General features: G+C 39.7%; 1 protein-coding gene across 3 annotated transcripts in view; it reads left to right on the top strand.

Moving 5' to 3' along the window:
• LOC141163824 (catenin alpha-2) overlaps window positions 1-13,391 on the top strand; it is a 1,318,034-nt gene that overhangs the window by 910,481 nt on the left and 394,162 nt on the right. The window lies entirely within an intron of this gene.

The raw sequence follows: 13,391 nt of genomic DNA, 5'->3' as shown, positions 1-13,391 counted from the left end.
TAAAAAATGCAGGATCGTTATAAATTATTTACATTTTTAAAGTCTTAAAGTAAAGGTATTGTTATGGCATTTTAGTCATCTTGATAGTCTCCCCGTGTTTGCGTGGTTTCCTCTGGGTTCTCCGGTTTCCTCCCACACTCCAAAGACATGCTGATAGGGAATTTAGATTTTGAGCCCCAATGAGGACAGTGATGATATTGTCTGTAAAGTGATGTGGAGTTAATGGCGCTATATAAGTGAGCAAAATAAGTAAATAGTAGTACTAATAGTAGTACTAGTAGTAGTAGCAATAGTAGTAGTAGTATTAATGTGTTTTCCCATTTTTGCCATCAGTAGAGACGAGAAGCAAAGTTTTTTTTATTCGGAAACTTAGTAGATGAAAGGGTGGTTTAAAGGGTTTTGGCTAACTCCTGACAATCTTTTTTTAAAGGATAGAGAAACTTATGGCCAAAAGTGCGATTTCTCTACTGGGGAAATGTAGTATTCAATGCTGAGCAAGTATGGATTAGCTATAAAAGCAGCTCCTTGCTCCTGTTGCCTCAAAGGCTAAGTTTACACATATTTCTGATGTGAGCACTGACAGCACTAAGACTCATGTTAATTAATGGTGCTGTTCAAGTTTGCGACATGCACTAGTCTCCTCCATATTTTGGAGGAGACTCAACTATTCAAGTCTATAGTTGAACAAAAAAATGTAATCCCATACTGAGCAAATGTATATAGCGTTAGATTTTTAAATTTACTGTTTGAATTGGGGGTGGATGTGCAGTACCCAGCAGCAGCAACCTTACCATTAATGGATCTATGCTGTGCAGCTCCACAACTCAGCACTTCTGGCCAACGCTGACACAAGGAACAGCTGATATTCGAATGTGTCTGTTGTTGAACCTACATCAATCAAATATTTATGACCTATCTTAATGACAGACCTTCATCTAAAAGTCCCAGACAATCTCTTTAAATTCTCCATCTTCTTCATTCTATCAGTTCGAGGAAATCGGACTGAACGCAGATGTCATCCGAATGTAGTCCAATTGTTTCCACGCACTCAATGAATTGCATTGTCGAGTGCGATACAAATATCGGACCGAATTCGGGCATACAGCAACTTTGTCGGACATTTGCATAGCCCCATAGATTAATATTGGTCCGAGTGTGATACAATGCTTTGTCGGATTGCACTTGGACCCAAAATACGGTCATCTGCACCTGCCCTTATCGTGTAGAAACTATTTTCCCTTATATTTGTCCCTGTTTGAACTTTTTTGTTCACATTTTTTTCCAATTTATTCCTATCTATTAAAGTAATTTATAGTCCAAAATAAATAGATGCTAATAAATCAGACATTTTTAGGGTAGGAATCCATTAGATGACTTATCATTTTAAGTATTGTTATTAGTGTTTACATAATAAAAATACATCTAATGGACATATCTCGTGAAAGCTGACATAAGTCTTAATGTAGAGGAGATGATAAATTTACTATCCACTTCTGCATTAGCGGTAATATGGCCAGCATTCTTATATTAGATACAAATAATATATTGTTAAATATACAGTAACTATTGTGAATGGGAATTAATGGATTAAGTGGAACAAGTAGTCTTGGGAAGATGAGGACAAGAGTTCCGTCATTCAACATGTTAAGAAACTTTTTATTATTTGAGATTTGCTTTATAACATTGCATGATTGCATTTTCATGTTATTTTTGTTGTCTCTGTTCTGGGCACTTCGTGTTCTTTCAGTTACTAATACAATTAAGCTTTAAACTAGTAATTTACCGTATTGAAATCAGTCAGTCAGCAAGTGGTACTGTAATTATAAAACATTAGACTAGAAATCTCTTTAAAAGTAAGTCATAAACATTTCCAAAAAAAAGTACAATTTACGTTAACTTCATATGAAAGACCAATTTTTCAATAATGTTAAGGATATTCTAAAAAGTAAGTGTTCGTGGAACTGAAATCCAACAAATGCGGACAATACCTACGAGATCGTCATATTGTCTTGCAGGTTCAAGTCTCGTGTAGGAACTAAATAAAAAAAGTAAAAAGTAAAAAAAAAATATTTTTTTGAAGAATTTTAAAGTATCTAAAAAGACTTTAAATCCCCTCCTCTTCTCAAGTTAAAATTAAGAAATGTAAAAAATAAAATAAAAAAATAAACATATTTGGTATTGCCAGTTGTGCAAAAGTAAAATCTATCAAAATATAAAATTATTTAACGTGTAAAGTAAATAAAAGGTAAAAAATTGTAATAAAAAATATTTTAATGGAAAAATTGCTGAAAGAAAGTTTAATCATAATTAAGATAGTGAAGTGAGATTCTGGTTTCTTTACAGTAAGAGCAGTTAGATTATGAGACTCTCTGTCACAAGATGACATAATGGTCATTTCACTTAAAAAGTACAAGAAGGGCAGGTTCAAGCCTCCTTAGGGCATCTAAGAAAAAGTAAAATAAAATGTTTTCTAAAGTATATAAAAAAAAATTTAAATCCCCTCCTTTTCTCAGGTTAAAATTAAGAAATCTAAAAAAATAAAAATAAATAAACATATTTGGTATTGCCGCTTGTTGCAAAAGTAAAATTTATCAAAATATAAAATTATTAAACCTGTACTATAATTAAAAGATAAAATATTGTTATGAGAAATATTGAAAGTTTAATAAAAGGAAAAAAAAATTGTAATAAAAAAATATTGTAAGAGTAAAATTGTGGAAATACAGTTTAATCACAATTAGAAGCAATGAATCTTTACTGTAAGGTCAGTGAGATTCTGGTTTCTTTACAGCAAGAGCAGTAAGATTATGAAACTCTCTGTCACAAGACAAGATAATGGTCAGTTCACTTAAAAAGTACAAGAAGGGCCAAGTTCAAGCCTCCTAAGAGCACTAAAAAAAGTAAATAAAAAAAGCTATTTTAAAATATTAAAATATAAAAAAATAAATTTTAAATCCCCTCCTTTTCTCAAATTAAAATTAATAAATCTAAAAAAAATAAAAAAAATAATCATATTCGGTATTGCCACTTGTGCAAAAGTAAAATCTATAATAATATTAAACCTGTACAATAAATATAAGATAAAAAATTGTAATAAGAAATATTGAAAGTTTAAGAAAAGGTAAAAAAATTGTAATAAAAAAATTGTGGAAAGAAAGTTTCATCATAAACAGTGAATCTTTACTGTAAGAGCAGTGAGATTATGGATTATTTACCGTAAGAGCAGTAATATTATGGAACTCTGCCACGTGATGCCGCAGTGATCACTTTACTAAAAATGTACAAGAACGGCCTTGTTGCCTTTTCTGAAAAATATAATATCACAGCTTTTGTGTACTAAATTCTGTAATGTGACATTGATCCGGGGAGCTAGTCTGCTTAGCGTATCTGGAAATGGAAAAAAAAGTTTTTTTCCTTAAATACAGGACAACTGGCTTCAGCCTCATAGTTTTCTAGCCTTCCTATGGATCTACACTTGTGCCTTTTTTCAACCTTAGCAACTATTAACCAATGCGTCAAGCATGCATGCGCATGATAGAAGTCAGGAGTGATAGCGATCAGCCGAGAAAGTGATAAATCGACTGGTATCTAAGGTATATAAACAACTTAACAAGTGATGCGTAATATTATTTTACAAGCCTAGTTCTCATACATGGGAAAAGCCCACAGTGACTCTGTTTCTGCTTTGCATTTGGACAGATAATGGTTTGAATTAATATTCTAGCGAGATCTTAATTATTATTCTGGACCTTCAAATGTTGATTAAAAATGGAATTTGAAAATAAATTATTCTATAGAGAGGAAAGAGATTTTCAGATCAAAGTTTGGAGCGTGAACTTCAGACTACACATCTCTGGTAAAGACTGAAAAACATTATATTTTATTTTGAATTTTGAGTCCTGAAGCTTTTATTTAAAAGAAAATTGAATTGAAAATGTAATATCCCCATGCCAGTGTTATGTACAGTAGCTTTATTTTACTGCCTAATACCATATCATCATATTATAAATATGTACATCTAGAAATCTGCTTTAGACTGAATACTAAAGATGAATAGAGGGCTTAAAATGGGTTAACAAGCAATAAAATATTTTATCCACCTTGCCTCTCACCTGTCCCTGGCGCCTCAGCTCCCTAATCATCCTTTGCCTGCTCCTTATGCACTGGGCAAGGTGACTGAATGGGAAAAAGGTCTTGAAGCCATAACATGTGTCAAGGACTAGTTGGTGCTTTGGCAATCAGTGAACAGAAGACCACAGCTGGAGCTTTGCAAGAGAACTGAGAACAAACTGGGAACTTTAGCAGAAGGAACATGTCAGGGTCAATGTTAGTATGGAAGGAGAAACAAAATGGCAATCAGCTCATCTTATAGTGAGGACAATTCAGTGTAAAAAACACTTTAATTTACATAGGTACCCTGGTAGACCTTGTTTGGTCAGGACATGGTGCAGGGAGTGTAGGAACACAGCAGGCTGGCATCCAGGTCAGAAATGCGAGAGAAGATACAAGAGGACCAGAGATGAGCGGTGTTCGACGAGAACTGTTCGCCAATCTCAAATTCGAGCTGTTTTGGGCGGTGTTCGAGTCGTTCGATGAACTCGAATGATTTGCAAAAAATTTGGCTATTCGAGATTATGTTCCATAACTGTACGTGCACCAAAAGCGTGTCCTGCATGTCTGGCGCTATTTAGAGCACCAATCATGCAGGGATTGTCTGCCACTCACTATAATGCCACAGCCATGGTGGTTGTGGCATTACAGTGGTTGTCCAAATCGATGGGAACAGTGCTCACAGTGAAACGTGAAAAGCTGACAATTCAGCAGCGGCATACACTGGTACCCCACAATTTAGAACAGAAAGAATAGAGCATCACACATAGATTAGATAGATAGAAACATGTCAGTCACATATATAAGAAGTACAGTGACAGTGTTGGTTACCGTTTTTGTCATTTAGTGTTAAAGGATTAATTAAAAAAAAATAATAGTGTATTCATGCATCTGTTTCTTTAAAAAAGCCGGCCGGCAATTCAGCATCTGTACCCGACAATTTAGAACAGAAAGAATAGAGCATCACACATAGATTAGATAGAAAGAAACATGTCAGTCACATACATAATAAGTATAGTGACAGTGTTGATTACTGTACTTGTCATTTAGTGTTAAAATAAAGGATTTATAAAAAAAAAAATTGGCGTGGGGTTCCCCATAATTTAAGTCTCTAGCGGAGGTTAAGCAGATGGCTGGGGCAGATGTTTGAAGCCTGGGAAGGGGGTAATACCCACGGAGCTTCCCAGGCTACTAATATCAGCCCGCAGCTGAATACCTAGCCTTTACTAGCTATTAAAATGGGGGACTCCCCAAAAAAATGATGTGGGGTTCCCCCTATTTTAATAGCTAGCAAAGGCTAGGCAGACAGCTGGGGGCTGATATTAATAACCCAGGAAGGGTGCCATGAATATTGGCCGCCTCCCAGGCTAGAAACACCAGCCGTCAGCCGCCCCAGAAATGGCGCATCCATAGGATGCCAGCTGACATCAAGCCCAGTTTAGTAATGGAGAGGCATCTATAAGACACCCCTATTACTAACCCCATAGTCAAAGTTAAAAAAAACGCACAAACACCCAGAATAAAGTCCTTTAATTGAAATAGACACACAATTCTTTATTGTTCTAAATTAAACCATACTTACAATCACGCCCATTCCAGCTGAAGCCAATGTCTTCTGCAATAAAAGTAAAATAATAAACCAACAGCATCCTTACCTTTCCATGGTTCCCACGAGGGCTCCAGCTCTGCTACATTCACATGACAGGCTGGATCGCAGCCGAAAGCTGCCATCCAGCTTGCCATGCCGCAGACACTGAGTAGCACAGGCATGCTTGCGCTCCTCAGTGTCTTGCTGTGACGGCATAAAGATGAGCCGAGGTCATGTCCAATGAACTCGGCTCACCTCATGCACGTCACTGACAGCGTGGGAAAACTCTCCTGCGCATGCGGTGAGCGTGAGAGAATTCTCCTGCTGAAGCGCTGAGCGCAGGAGAATTTTCCCACTCTGTCAGTGACGTGCTTGAGATGAGCTCATGTCCAATGAACTCAGCTCACCTCATGCACGTCACTGACAGCGTGGATGAATTCTCCTGCGCTCAGCCCTTGAGCAGGAGAATTCTCCCACGCTGGGATGGCATTGAGATGACAGGCTGGATCACAGCTGAACGCTGCCATCCAGCTTGTCATCCTTCAGAGACACTGCAGAGCGCAAGCATGCCTGCGCTCTGCAGTGTCTATGTGTTTTCTATGTATTTCTATGTGTTTTTGTTTCCCTGCCATTGGTTTTGACGGTGTTCGACATTGTTCTAAGGTGTTCGACGAACAGTTCCACGAACATCCCGGTGTTCGACGAACCGAACCGAACCCGAACACTACGGGCGTGGCTCAACACTAATGAGGACTGGGCTCCAGCATCAATGAAAATATGTTAAAACAAAACTTTTACTGTGGAATTAAAAGCATGGTGAAAAAAAGCAAAAAGAGAAAAAAGTTTAATCATCCATAAGCTTACGCGTTTCGGGGTAGAAACTCTTATTTGTAGCTGAATTCATGAGAACTGAATCTCCCAAAACAATCAGTTTTTTTAAAGACCATGAATTTGTGGAAATTCTAAATGAGTTCAATTTGTTTAGAATCAAGGTCCCAATTTCCTATTTTGCAAATTTTTGGGAGTATAACTCTGGTTTTGGAAATTTTTATGTCTGCGCTAATTTCATAATTTCATTTGTTTCTTTTTTGCCAAGTTTTTTTTTCCAGTCCTCAACATTTTCTTAATTTACATGACAGTATCCGCATGATTTTCATTATTCAGATGTTTTCAGTTAACTCATCATTTCAGACTTTTCAAAACGTTATAACATTTTACAAAAATTTTAATCCTTCGTGGAATACAAAATCTGTCTTTTTTTTTGCAGTTGAAGACTAAAATTTAACATATTAAGCCGACCGGGTACTATGCGTCTCAGATAACTAGTACAACAAGCTGATCCCTTGTGGCTTCTTTCAGCCTCCTTTAGACTAAGAGGTTTTTCCATATACATGCACACATTGGGAGAGACCTGGAAACCTGTCAGCCTAGGGAAGCAGATGGAGGTAAGCCACCAGGGTACAGCCTAGGACTAGTCATCTGAGAAGAATGGTACTCTCAGCATTTCAGATTAAAACATACAAAGCTGCAATGACAAAGTCAGTGTCTGATTCATGCTGACTGTGACAACATGAATCAAAGGTCAGATTTCAGAGATTAGAGCAGTTTTTGTAGCTGGTCTGCTCCAAAAAACATTTGAAAAATTGCTCGAAATCATTGACAAAAGACTCTTCCTATTCATTTCCACTGTTACACGACTTTGCTGTCCATGTGTTAAATCTTTTGAGCATTATTCTTCCGTTTTAGAGAGAAAAAAAAGTGCATCTTTAAAGCATCTGATAGGAATCACTCCAAATTAGGCTGCAAAAAAACTCTTCAAAGAAAAACTCTGCACAACTGCTTGAAAAACTCTTCAAAACTGTTTCAAATAGCAAAAAATGGCTCAAAACATTTAGAAAAAAAAAGTAGCATTTCCTGAAGAAAACTCAGACATTTTTTTTTAAGTGTTCAAAAAACACATGTGCAGATACCCTAAAGTAACAATTGGGCGCAAAGTTTTTAATTTTTTTAAAAAAAGGAGTTAAATCTAGAGATGAACAGAGTGATCTGCAGAGGATCGATTTCTAGTAGAACTTCCTGAAATTGCAACACTTCGAGATCAATTTGCAATTTGCAAAAAAAAACCTTCCATGCACCATTTCCCACACCGCTGAAGCATCAGAGAGCAGGCCAATATCATTTTGCATTGCCATGCTGGCCTCCCATAATTCCCTGATGCTATGACATTTAGCGGATTATCATACCTTGTAGAGCGGTGGTCAGTACCTGGGCTATCACAGATCATCGTCTCACTGTGGATCACAGTTTCTTCCGCAGGTTCATTAGGTAATTCTCTCTTCTGTAGAGTGTAAGTTCTTCTGGTCATCAGAGTCCTCTCTCTGTCTCTATTCTGTAGAGTGTAAGTTCTTCTGGTCAGAAAGGTACTCTCTCTCTCTCTTCTAGAGTGGTTGTTCGTATTGTCACTGTGGTCCTCTCTCCCTTTCTCTCTATTCTGTCTAAGCTCTTTTGGTCAGAGAGGTTCGCGCTCTCTCCTCTCCCCACATGTATCTTCCGAGCAATTAAAATGTTTCCAGTATTAAGATTTGTGTAAATTTATTTGCTGCAAAATAAATTTTTTGGAAAATGTTGGCAAACTCTATGAATTTTAATTTCAAAAGATCCACTCATCTCTAGTTAACAGCAATATAAATACATGAGAATCCCTGCTAAAAGCTGTGTGTAAATCCAACCATTGAGTAAGTGCACGCAACATCTTTTTCAGACTGATTCCGACTGACATTTGCCTGAAAAAGCGGTGACAAAACACAACATAAAGTTAACTTAATGCACAGCAATGTAAAAATGACTTGCTGTGCACATGTTCATTCTTTTGATGCTTCATTTAACTGTTTCAGAACTGTGAAGCAGTTAAAAGAAGTAACATGTTCATTCTTCGGGCGGCTTTTGCTGGGTGGTCACTCGCTAATTATAGTATAAATTATTATTATTATTTATAGCGCCATTTATTCCATGGCGCTTTACATGTGAAAAATGGGATATACATAGCAAAAACACTTACAATAATCTTGAACAAAACGAGCCAGCGACTGGTACAGGAGGAGCGAGGACCCTACCCACGAGGGCTCAGTCTACAAGCGATGGGTGAGGATACAGTAGATGAGGGTAGAGCTGGACATGCAGCGGTATGGTGGAGTGAGGGTTCCGGCATGTTGAAGGCTTGTTGGAAAGGTGGGTCTTCAGGTTCCTTTTGAAGGTTTCAACGGTAGGCGAGAGTCTGATATGTTGGGGTTGAGAGTTCTAGAGTAGGGGGGATGCACATGAGAAATCTTGTATGGGATTGTGGGAGAAGGAGGTAAGAGGGAAGTAGAGAAGGAGATCTTGTAAGGATCGGAGGTTGAAGCAGGTTAATTATAAAGAAAAGACGCAGCAAAAACAATGGCAAATCAGCCAGCTTTTTCCTGAAGTGGGTTCAGAAAACTAACATTGGAATGTTTAGGAAAGCCTCAATAACCTTGCCAGCATCTTAAAGTTGTCATGTGCCCATACCCTTAAGGTTTCCTATCTGTTTATTACAACAAACCTGCCAGGCTTTAATAGTATTCTTTACTGTAAACTATAAAACACGGATCCAACTTTGGTTTTACAATTAATTGCAAGAAATTGACAAATTACTGTCACAGAAAGTGACACCTGTTCAAACTGATTAAACACCATTGTTCAAGATATAATAACATTAGTGGGAAGTGACATGAAAGAACAAGACGATTCTCTGCAAGCATCAGATGAAGAAAAAAAGGAAAAAAAGTATTTTAATTATGTTTCATTACTGAGAATTCCCTTCAGCGTTATTGTTTTGTTGATTTGGAATCATTAGCAATCTTTCTATTTTTTTCCGGTTGGACGAGCATGAAAGAATATTTAACACATGCGTGAAGACTAATTACAGCACAGAGCTTTAGTTGAAAACTTTTTTTTTTTTTCTGTTCACTTTTGGTGATTCAGACATGTTCTACCCAGAATGAGATAATTAGATTTTAACCATGGAGATGTGTAATCAGAAGTATGAAGCAAAGGGGCTGGGAATGTTGATCACTATTATTATTATATGCAGCATTAGAATTTGCAGATTAAAACGTAGGATTTAGTCATTTTGTGATACAATGAAAAAAGTGTTTTTTTTCTTGCTTTGTTTTTATACATTCATCCAATCAGTTGATTACAATGAGTAATGCGTTCTGATTGTGTTAAAGTGTTATTTTATCAGGAAGGTACATTTAATTTGCGTAGCGGTAACACTGAGCCTCCCAATGGGTTTTTGGTTTCTGATTAGGCTTGACGCACTCAGACATATGAAAGCTTAGTAAAAGCTACAAGTTGAAGGCAGCACTGATAAAACATCTGAATCCTATGGGACCTTACAAAGTTTTTCTCCCACGGACTTGTGTAGTTTAAGCAATATTCAAAACAAGTAATATTAGTGCCGCTTTTCCTGAATATTTTTGGGATGTTTTGTTTCGAACGAATTCAGCAAAATGATGGCCAGTCGGTAACTTTTTTTTTGATTCTGTTGAGGACCATGGAGGGGGTAAAATTAAAGAATAATTTTATTTTCAGTTATCCTTATCTTTTCTTACGCTGCCTACACCAATCTGCTTTTAATCTATTTCTCCATTCCAGGGCTGAGGCCAAACTGAGACCTGTGATTGGCCTCACATGGTCATGCTATGGAGCTCAACTTGAGGTCTGTAACTCACTATGCAAAGTACCATGAGGGCCACGCACAACTCAATGGACATTATTCTTTCAACAATGTGACCATGTGAGGCCAATGACATTCCTCAGATTGACTTCAGCAATGGAACAAGCAAGGAAAGAAGAGAAGACCAGGGAGCTCCGATGGGCGCAACATACGAACAGATGGGGAAAGGTGAGTATAAAGGAGATTTGCTTCCCCCATTTCTTTCTTTAAAAGTAATCAGGAAGATTTCCACTTGTAAAAAATTTATTTATGCTGAAAATAATCTGCCATTCAAATTCAAGTGAATCTGCTCAAAACAAATTCTGGAAGCTTTTGCTCTTCTCTACAACTTACCAGGGTTGTTATCATTCCCCAGCACCAAAAAAAAAAGTAATAAGCGAATGAGAAATTTTTGAAACCAAAATAATTTTGGCAAATGGCACATCTCAAACACTCATAACAACATATTATGTAAATCCATCCCCATGCTACTTCTCACTTACCTAGGATTCCAAAGACATACTATGAGTAAAGACACAAGCTTTCAAGCTTTGATCACTAGTTCCCTGGTGCTTTGGAGAAGAAGCTGAAATTGGCACCATTGTGGAGATGTTAGCTCATATGTTATGTGTAAAAGAGAATAGATAGTTATATTCCAACCAAGATAGATTTGAACAAGGTCTTTGACCTTGCAGTTTTGCAAAGGGGGACACCCATTACATATTATGGACAATAAACCATTGATTTCCCATAAATAAGGAAAGATCAAGCTCAAAGATTTGGTCAAAATTAAAGGAATTTCAAAAAGAGGTGACATGAGGTAGTATACCTAAAGAACATACCATGTTTTCCCACCTAGAAATCCCATGCAACAACAAAAAAATGGGGGTGTCAAGTTTTTGGGATACAAAAAAAAAGAGATTAATCAGACACAATTACTACGGGGTTCTCTCAGAAGAACCTTGGAGATAGAGCTTGTTCTGTTTCTTTCTATACTTTGTTCAAAAAAATATTAAAAAACAGGATTACTATTCATTGGGAAAAAATGAAAATCCCATTATGACTTCTTGCAGATGAGGTATTTTCTTACTGCTTTATTTTTTATAAATACTCAGTTGCAAATATACGGCAGACACAAAACACATAGTGCAATGTTAGGGAATTTTAAACTGCAAACAATTGTTTTAAAATAATATTTATTGATACAGGTGATGTAGATAGTGTAATGCACATGCCCGGGCTGAGCGGCGTGTGCGTGTGATTCCACTGGACCGTGCCGGAGAGTGAATGCCTGGAGGGGCGTAACTAGGTATTCACCCGATCTGACCGGGGTCGCACGACGGCATACGACGCCAGTGCACCAAGGAGGAACCGAGCAGAGGGATCAGGTGCTACTCCAGGACAGACCCCGGACACGGCTGTTGACCCACACAGGGGAATACAGGAACAGACAGGTTAGGCTGGCACACAGACTGGTGGGTATAGGCAGGCACGACTGGTATGCAGGCAGGCGGGTATGGAGGCAGGGGGGTAGAGGCAAACACGGCTAGAGTGCAGACAGGGAGGCACTAGCAGGTAGGAACACAGGTGGGATAGGACCCAGTACACACTGGGACTCAGGAACAGAACCACAGATGTGGCGGACAAACACAGCAGAGTAAGGCCGCCCAGAGTGGTGAGCGAGAGCAGGGCAAGACGAGACCGCCTAGAGCGGTGAGCGAGAGTAGAGCAGGACGAGGCCGCCTGGAGCGGTGAGCAAGAGTAGAGCAGGACGAGGCCGCCTGGAGCAGTGAGCAAAGGGTCAGAGCTGAGCGAGACTGCCGGAGCAGTGAGCAAGGAGTCAGAGCAGAGCGAGACTGCCGGAGCAGTGAGCAAAGGAGTCAGAGCAGAGAGAGACTGCCGGAGCAGTGAGCAAAGGGTCAGAGCAGAGCGAGACTGCTGGAGCAGTGAGCAAAGGGTCAGAGCGGAGCGAGACTGCCGGAACAGTGAGCAAAGGGTCAGAGCGGAGCGAGACTGCCGGAGCAGTGAGCAAAGGGTCAGAGCGGAGCGAGACTGCCGGAGCAGTGAGGAAAGGGTCAGAGCGGAGCAAGACTGCCGGAGCAGTGAGCAAAGGGACAGAGCGGAGCAAGACTGCCGGAGCAGTGAGCAAAGGGTCAGAGCGGAGCAAGACTGCCCGAGCAGTGAGCAAAGGGTCAGAGCGGAGCGAGACTGCCGGAGCAGTGAGCAAAGGGTCAGAGCGGAGCGAGACTGCCAGAGCAGTGAGGAAAGGGTCAGAGCGGAGCGAGACTGCCGGACCAGTGAGCAAAAGGTCAGAGCAGAGCGAGACTGCCAGAGCAGTGAGCAAAGGGTCAGAGTGGACCAGAACCGCCGGAGCGGTGAGCAAAGGCAGAGCAGGCTAGAACCGCCGGAGCGGTGATCAAGGCAGAGCAGGCTATAACAGCCGGAGCGGTGAGCAAGGCAGAGCAGGGGGGACAGGGCTCTGTACACACGGAACAGGCAGGAAGGGAAAGGCAGAACCAGATACCCACAGGGTACTTGCAGTGAAGTAGCGAGTGGACCACAAACTCACAAACGGACGCACAGTGACAACAAACAGGAGTGAGGTACGAGTTCAGACTCTGCAGAAAAAGGAAAGGTACGGACATAGAGAAACACAGGAAACAGGCTAGAAGAGTATACAGGCAAGAACAGCCACAGTAGCAAGATACAGGAGCGGGTCTAGGTAAGCAGCCCCTAGAAGATGGGAGGAACAGGCTAGGAGCGTGTTCAGACAGGACAGACAAGATACAGGAGCGGGTCTAGGTATGCGGCCCCTAGAAGGCAGAACGAACAGGCAAGGAGCGTGTTCAGATAGTCCTGGAAATACAGCCTCCAGGAAGGGCAGGCAAGCAAACACAGAAAGGGACCTGGCACATTCAGAGTGAAAGAGCACACTGATTGAAACGCAATGCTCAG

Source organism: Phyllobates terribilis, unplaced genomic scaffold, assembly GCF_046119375.1.
Source record: "Phyllobates terribilis strain yellow unplaced genomic scaffold, ASM4611937v1 Scaffold_1__5_contigs__length_1240528914, whole genome shotgun sequence".
In the NCBI taxonomy this organism is placed as follows: domain Eukaryota; kingdom Metazoa; phylum Chordata; class Amphibia; order Anura; family Dendrobatidae; genus Phyllobates; species Phyllobates terribilis.
This window is presented reverse-complemented; position numbering and strand designations above follow the sequence as displayed.